Here is a 9,197-nt window from a genome sequence, read left to right on the forward strand (position 1 = left end):
ATGGAAACCTACCCCACTAAAAGGGGATTGAATTTTACTTTAGGAAATAAAAAAACAAAACCAACTAAATTAAACAGAAATCATGTAAAACAATACCAAAATTCTTCCTAAATTAACTAACAAGAAAATAAGGAAATAATTGACTTTGTTTGCTCCAAAAACCCCACGTCCAATTCCCCATGTTTGGGCGTCACTTTTGACCCCATTTTGGACTAGAATTCCATGTCTTTTTGGGCTGAATTTCAGCTCCTTTCTTTGGGTATATTGCCCATGCGGGCCTTCTCTTTGGCTCTGTGTGGGCCCAATTATTCTCCTCTTAGACTATTAAATATGTGTATAAATAAGCCCACGTCTCATAACTCTTGGATCATTTTTGGGCTCTTCTTCCACGATAAGCATCTTCTCGATTTTCCATTGAAGCCCATCAACCTTTAATGCAGGTATGCTACCATGGATGCTATCAGTATATCTCTCCGACTCATAGGCAAGGCATATATATAGTATATCTCTCTGACTCATAGGCGGGGCATATCTCTCTAGCTCATAGGCCGGGCATACATATAGTATATCTCTCCGCCCGTGTGATATATCTCTCCGCCCGTAAAGGCCGAGTATATAAGTATATAATAGTAGTATTGCATATATGTATATATGTATATGTATAACCTCTCTTTCCCTTCAACTGATGGTGAACCAGTAAGAACTGGATATAAATTCCGATAAGGGACGACTCCAATACAATTGAGACATGATAACGATAACAAGAGGCTTTACAAAACAACCTTTCTTTTATATACACTGTGAATATGAGAACTCTATGTTATGCTCTTTCTTTATATGTTTAATCGAGTCTTGCTTATTGTGAATTCATGCCAATGAAAGGAAAAGAATAACCGTTACATACCTGGCAAAATAATCCGTCCAACGACCACGATAAGCTCAGCTCGTCGTACCTTAATCTACAGCAACAAAATGACGCTATCGTCACATTACAAGCGGCATAACCAATGTATCGTATTCCGAACGACAAACTTATTTCATAACAAAATCGGGCAGCATATCTCCTAATTCTTTAACTTCCCTCAAGTTCATAAAGACTCAATAGCAGCCTAAACAATTAATAATGCTATAACAAGTTCCTTAATCAACACAACAATACGACGAGCAGCAAGCTCGGTTTACGATTAACAAAACTATAGCTTTAAACCCCTTCCTCTTTCTAAAACTTGTTAACAACAACAACCACAACATAGTCAATTTATTCCATAAATTTCCAGCCACAAAGTACCATAAGAACAACCTCAAAACAGTTCAACAAGCAACAACAACACAACTACGATTTCCGACTTTTATTTCACGAGTTTTCAACCGTTCAAGCTAGTTATGAATTCTATAAGCTCAAATACATGAAGGAGGAGTGTGATCTTACATTATAACACTTAAAACAACTCTCCACACAAGCTGGAACTACTCCAAATCAACAGCCATAAGAAGAACAAGAAATTCACTAGCACCACGGGATTCCCGGTGTCTGATTTGCGCTGTTTAGCTTTGATTTAGCTCTCGGGTGATATGGAACCCCTTAGAGAGAGTTTAGAGATGTATAGGATCTGAAATTAGTGATGAATGAGGAAATAATCAAGTCCAACCGTTTTATACAATTTTAGAAACTTCCACCGCCTCAAGTGGGTCCCAAAGGGCCTGCCTGCGCGGTCCCTTGAAAACGCAAATGTTACACCTCGGAAAATTTTCCGTTGATGCACAGTGAATAAGCTAATAAAGAGCACGAAGTCTATGATGTTTCAATAAGTAAGAAATAGCAATTGATGATTCTAATTAAGATTTCCAAAGACATTGGAAGTGAGAGACCAAAAGTTGTTAAGGAAAGCAAGGTATACGTCATGTGTCGGGAAAGATTTACGAGTATCGAATTAACGATGACTTAATGAAGTTTCGGGGAAGATTTATAACGTCCCTTGGATTGTTAATGAAGTGTTAAGAAGGTTCCATAAGGATTGGAGATCAAACGAAGTGATAGGAACAAGTTCGATTAGTTGGTGGGTTATACGGCACCTCATTATACGCGACCGTAGGACCATGTGATGTCAAGGTCCCTCACCTTTGGTGGAATTACACGGTCAGTTATACGGATCGTATAATTTATACGGCCCGTATAATAGACCGTATAATGGTTCCGAAGGTGAGTGAAAGGACTATTTCACGATCACTTATACGGACCGTATAAGTTATACGAATCGATGTTGTCCATAACGACCCGATGTCCAGTCTTGTACCGAGTTATTAAAAAGGGGACCAAGTTCATTATTTCATTTCACATTTCACACTTTCTCTCTAGAACTCTCTAGAATATTTCTCCCACATAAATTCAAGATATTAGTGATCAATTACATCAAGTTAAGTGCATCAAGTGTAAGAAACCCATTAAAGTTCATCAAAGACAAGAATCAGTGAAGGAAAAACTAGGTTTTGCTGGCGAGGAAATTGCACCCAAGGTTCAATCTTACACCATCTAAGGTAAGTTTCAAGACATCTCCATGTTATTTAAAGTATTTGAAATTAAACACTTGGATTGCTTAAGGAAATAGGAAATGGTCATAAATGGAATAAAGGTCACTTTTGAATAGATGTTTGGAATGAGTTATGATTCTTGATACATTATGAATATAATCATGTTGTAAATGATATTGAGAACATGGAATAGACCTTGAAGATGAATGAACGAAATTTGTGTGATATGACCATGAATATGGATGAATTTGAGTGAATGGTGAAGTAAGAGTAATGTAGTTGACTAAAGGCTATTGTGATGATATTGTGAATGTTATTATTGATGTTTGGGAGTTGATATATGATGTGGAGGAAGTCGTATAAATAAAGGAGACGCTGTCCGATTTTCCCTAGCTTTAGTCATGAATGCTAAGCTATCACTTTAATGCTAGTATAACTTTAATGGGGTAGAACGCGAGCCTTGAAGAAGAACGTACAAGTGATAGAATAGTTGCACGAAAAGGTATGTAAGGCTAACCCTTCTTTCATAAGGCATGGTTCTTTGGCCAAATAGTTATCCTACACGAGTTCATGATATTCTCCAATGATCCTATCTCTGGTTACCAAGCTTATGTTGCTCGAGATGATACGATTGTACTAAGTTTCTTATACGATGAGTAATCCTAAGGATAGAATGTAATGAATAGCGATAGTAAAAAGGCTAAAGATAATTATGAGCTTATATGTATGTGTGCCCATGAGTGGCCACGCAACCCCCGAGCTATATGGCGGGTAGAATATAGTGAATGTGTATATATGTATATATATATATATATATATATGATAGGCGCGCGCACCATCGGTTGGTATAGATAACCCTTGGTGCCTGGTAAGGCTGTATGACACCGAGCCTTGTAGTGACTGCTATGTGAAAACACGAACCTTCGGTCGGTATCTTTGTATAAATGTTATGTATATGACATCAATATGAGTACAAATATGTTAAGAATATGTAAATTCCAAGTAAAGGCTATGTATATGCAATGTATATGATATGAACATGAGTATGAAAGGAAATATAAATACGAATACGAAAGGTAAATGAGTACGGATATGGAGGTATGTACACGAATACGCAATATAAATGGAACGTCCCTATGGAAAGCAAGTAAGTGCTATGACGATGATGCTATTATCTCCCATCTTATGCTATTTCATATGTTATCGATTATGCTTTCATATTGATATTGATCATGCTTTACATACTCAAGACATTCTTCCATCGATCGTCCTTTTTGTTTGTGGGACGCCGCGCATTCCCCGCAGGTGTCCGGGGAAACGTACTCAATCCATAGCTTCATTATTCGTGGACTACATGGGCCGGGCTCCATTTTCATTCGGAGTCGTGCATTTTTGGTATAGATTCTTTTGTGTACATATTTATGGGCATGGGCGGGGGTCCGTCCCGCCCATATGATATGACATACTCTCAGAGGCTCGTGAGACATGCGTATATGGTTAGGTATGTCGGCCTTGTCGGCCCATATTTTGGGATATTGTTTTGATAGCCTTTGCCGCGCTTATAAATATTTATACGGCATAGTTGTTAGCGATGATATAGATGTGTTGTTGCCCAATGAGACTAGAATTATGATGAATGAAAAGCATGATTTAACTATGTGGATCACCTAGATGAGATGTGAAAGTATAATAAGGGGTGCCCGGGTGGGCTAGCAATGGGTGCTCGTCGCGGCCCTCCGGCTGGGTCGTGACAGCAAATATCTCTACTCCAACGTCGTATAGATGAATGGTTTAATGTGTTAGAAACTCGACTTGTAGACCTTCAATTGGGTGGGTGGATCACCCCGTAACTCTAAGTATATCGAGAGAAACCCTCAGTGATGTCATACCCAAATTTCAGTTAACTTATGAACGTAACTTGCAACAGTTTTTGCCGACTTTTGTTTTACAACTCGCTTGACTTCAAAACTTAACATATGACTATTAAACACTTCAAACACCTTAACACACGACCTCATTGGAATATTAAACTCTCCTATTTTACCCCGAAAGTACGGGTTATAACATCTTTGATTCGTTTAACCTCCAACCCTCACGAGACTTCTTAGCACTTGTTTTAATATATCGTTATTTTTGTAAAGGTCCTTAACCTCTCCGGTTCATGTTAATTCACTTACAACACATTCTAACATGAAACTACGGGGTGTAACATGTGATATCCTCCATCTCTCCAAGAGCACATTGTCTACCATGAACGTAGTTGACTTGTATATATCTGCTTGAGGTTGCGGAAAAATTGCTCTCATTGGCCGGATCAAGCAGTCACCTATGTATATACATTTAGCGATGACAAGTCTTTCTCTTTTCTAAAGTAATAGATGCTTAATTGTGTTATGAAATATTAGAATAATATGGTGGATGTCCAACTCCTAAAGAATTAACTCCTACTACTCTTCTCCATGATGTATAGTTTATCCTCCACTACTTCCTCACCATTATGTGGTTATTACTCCCACACCTCCATGATCTCCCCCATAACTATCCCATGATGTCAATTGGTTAATGTCATCTTTCAGACATCCTTTGTAACTCTACCTCTATGTAATAGTATAAGTAGAGGTATGTGATGTGATATGAAGACACACTTGTAGACACTTGAACACATTTGGATGAATAAGAAATCTCTCCTCTCTTGTCTCTCTATTTCTATTGTTTTCATCCTTTACTATTATTACTCTTTTAGCTTAATTTTACAATACGTTATTAGCACGAAACTCTAGCCAAATTTCCACCATCTTGCAAGTTATGATTATCTTCATCCTTCAAAGGCAACCACAAATTGACGTGGTACAGGCAATTTCGTGGCATGGTCTTTGTATATACAACCATGAATAAAAGGTGATGTTGCAATTTTTAATGCAAACCGCAGGTATGTTTTAACTACGATTACAACCATAATGATCCAATGGTATGCTAGTTAAGAAAATGATTTAGTTACTGCTATGTTAAAACTAAGGTGTTTGTTTTCATTTCTTAAACTTTGTTTTACTTAAAATTGTCAGTGCCTCACGGTGTCCATCCATCTCTGTTAGACTAAGGATTAGTTACTAATTGGAACAAAGTTGAGACCATGAAAGAAAGCAGTCAAAAAATTTATTCTTCTAAATTAATGAAGTTAGATGAATGAGTTACGAAGGAATAACCGGTAAAAGTTCCTTCCAAGAATATGTGCATAGCATAATTTTATCATATAGTCAATTTTCTTTCACTTCTGTGTATGTCCAAGGAATATTTCATTATCAATTTGAATATGGCTTTATGTTTATACTAGTACTTTGAAAGTATATCATGTTTGAAGATCCTCATTCTTGCTTTTGATCCCCGAAGAAAGTTTTGATTTTGAGCAGGAACCACCTACCGCTACGGACTACAAGGTGAGGTTACTTTATCTTATCATATAGTGTTTATGTCTATAATCGTTAAAAGTGATAATAAAGTCTTTTAATGATTTTATCAATTCTTTAAATATGCACAATCAGATTGGTGAAGTTAACATACGTTTTTGTTCATAAGCTTAAAGTACTAGGCAACTGAAAACTCAATATAGTCCAATTTTGAGTAATCTTCTCATGAGATTGTCGTTGGAATATTAAAAGATGCCACAAATTTTATACCTTGTAGTGATTCTAGATATATGTTATTCGAGATAATATGTATCAAAGTGTTAGTATGCTGCTTGCTTCTGTTATATTACAACGTCACAAAAAGATTATGAGATATTTGAACAAAATTCACCAAGACTCCAAGGTCTGTTTCTCTTTTGGCCTTCCTTTATATTTGTTCCGTGTTACTAATATATTTTGTACAAACTTGCTGGACTCGTCGTGGTAGAGACATTTCTATTTTGAGAGTTTACTTTATCACCACAATTTGATAATTTACATTTGGCCTATTATGCCATTGGTCAGGTAAGACAGTGATTCAAGTCCCATCGCATCAAGAGGCGGGTTTGTTTTTTCCATCAAGATGTGGTATGAAAGGTCATTTGGGCACACGGTTGTCGTGCAACATAACTTGATGAAATTTTATAAATCCTCCATCAAAGCAAAAGATACAATTTCAAAGTGATGTCGAGGTGGGTCTATGAATATGATAAAGATAATGGACTTATAATGAAAATTTATGAAGCACGTATATATGACTATAGTCCATTCCTTGAACATAATATTGTGACTTGTAATGAGCATCGTGAATGCTCGCCCATTTTGAAAGTGAAATGTGAATACATTATGGATAAGGACGTGCTCATGTATGGTTGGATAAATATCGCAACTCGTCTCTACGGGAGGTTTGAGAGAAATAAAAAAAAAAAAATTGGCGTAAAAAGGTCATTGGCCATGTACTTTCAGTACGTTAAATATTGTAGTATGTCTTATCATGAATTACCAAAGGCTAAAAGTAAGAAATAAGTCTTGCTTATAAAGGTTTTGGCCATGACCATAATGACAATTACTCACCTAAAAGGAGATGTTCACCATACGGATGGGATTATGAAATGTGTGGTAGTACATAATTAATTGGGAGCTCTGGAAAAGCTAATTTGTTACTACCCGGAGGAATGAAATTATTCATAATATTGGTGTTGTAGTAAGTCTCAAAAGAAACTTTTTAAGCTTCAAAGGCATTAGCAAAATATGAATTATATTGAGACTATAAATTATGTGAAGGTTTATCTTCATATTACTACAACTATAGCGGGTAAATAAAATATATATGAATGTTGTCCGGTTTTCCTCCGAATTTGTACTACATAAACACAAGCATGATGGAATCACATGCTACGGAAGTTGGTATGACCAGTTGGTCATCCGTTCAAATATAATGCAAAAATAATTGAGAATTCATATGGTTATATATTGAAGAAATAAAATATTCTTCAAGAATTCTCTTATCTTCGCTTGTTCTCATGATGACAACTTGGTTAATTTACCAGCTAATGTTGGGATTGTATCCCATGATTTTGGAACGTATAAAAGGTGATATATGTATGGACCCAGTCACCTGCCATGTGGACCGGTTTGCTATTATATGGTTTTAATAGATGCATCTATGTTATGGTCACATGTGCATTTGGTATCAACTTGCATTTTGCAAGATTGTTTGCTCAAATTGTTATATTAAGAGCACCGTTTCAAACTATGAAATTATGTTGATAATGTTTGGTTTATATCAAAGTTGGTTTAGCTGAAATTGTATGCCTCCAATTATAGCTAAACAATTGGTTATGAAACAAAACTCCTAAAAAGAAATTTGGGATGAGATATAATATGTAACGTAAAGACTTGTACGCATCAAGCCAACAAGTTATAATAAGTTCCCCTATCATAATTGGTTCAGGGTCAGGAACCAAATAATTCCCATCTAAAAATTTGAATGTGCGGTATATGATTTAATTGCTCCACCACAACGCACATAGATGGGTCCCAAATAAGGTTGGGAGGTAAGTGTTAGATTACCTAACATTAGGGGGAAGGATGATAAGCGGTTGAAAATTAAGGTATATGTAATGAATTATCGCTGGTATGATCCTCGTTTAAAAGATAATTCAAGTAAATTGCCAGACGCATTTGCTGACCCAAAAGTGAATATTATATTTTCGTTGCAAATGCTCCAATTTCAATTAGAATTAAAGTCCTTGAAGGACAAAGTCTAAGGATAGACCGACTCGATTTCATGATGAAACTCCTTGAAGAAGGAGAGGAGCAAATGATCAAGATGGTCATAATAATGAGGCAAGTGCTTTAAAATAGCACCACGACATAATATTTCATACAACCTTTGGTTAGGTTCAGGTACCTAAAAATGATGAAGAATAAAGAGATGTCGATAAGTTATGTCGTATTGGAACCGATATCAAATGATTGTCGATGGTATCTTTGAAATAATATAGCGCTCAACATTAGATGGTGATGAGGATCTTGAATTCAAATCTGTCAAATGTGTACAGATATAATGATTGGCCAAATAAAATGCGCAGTTCAAGTATATTTTGTTTCACCTAGAAAAGTGATATTTTGGACCTATAGTCTAAGGACCTCAAGGTATAATGCCAATGGGGTACAAATGGGTTCTTGTATGAAAAGTAAAATGAAATCCATAAGATATAAAGTACGGCTTGTGCCTTGTGGCATAAAAGTTTTTTGCAAAGTCCCGACATTATTGTATGAGACGTATGTATTCTCCTATGGTGGATGCAATGGGGTTTCTTATTAGTTTGGCAATACATGAAAAGTTTGAATGCGTATGATTAATTGTTGTCAATATGGCTATAAAGACAACGGAAGAAAATCCATATGGATTTAAATTGTTCTGAAGCATACAAGGTTTACGAAAACAAAGCTTCAACAAATCTTTATATGGTGCGATTCCATTGAGTACCCCGATGGTTGTGATGTCGCTAGGTATAATAAAACATAATTTAGACCTCATGAAATGATGGGTATATTGGATCATGAACGATTAAAGAGATTACTGATATAGATTTGTTCATGCTAATAAATATTATCAAGGTTTTGTTGGTTGTGTAAAATGCAGGGCATTATTTTTATTGTTACATGAAGTTTGGTCTTCAAGTAAGTTACCGATTTGGATGTGAGAAGGATACTATC

This window comes from Lycium ferocissimum, chromosome 5 (genome assembly GCF_029784015.1).
Source record: "Lycium ferocissimum isolate CSIRO_LF1 chromosome 5, AGI_CSIRO_Lferr_CH_V1, whole genome shotgun sequence".
In the NCBI taxonomy this organism is placed as follows: Eukaryota; Viridiplantae; Streptophyta; class Magnoliopsida; order Solanales; family Solanaceae; genus Lycium; species Lycium ferocissimum.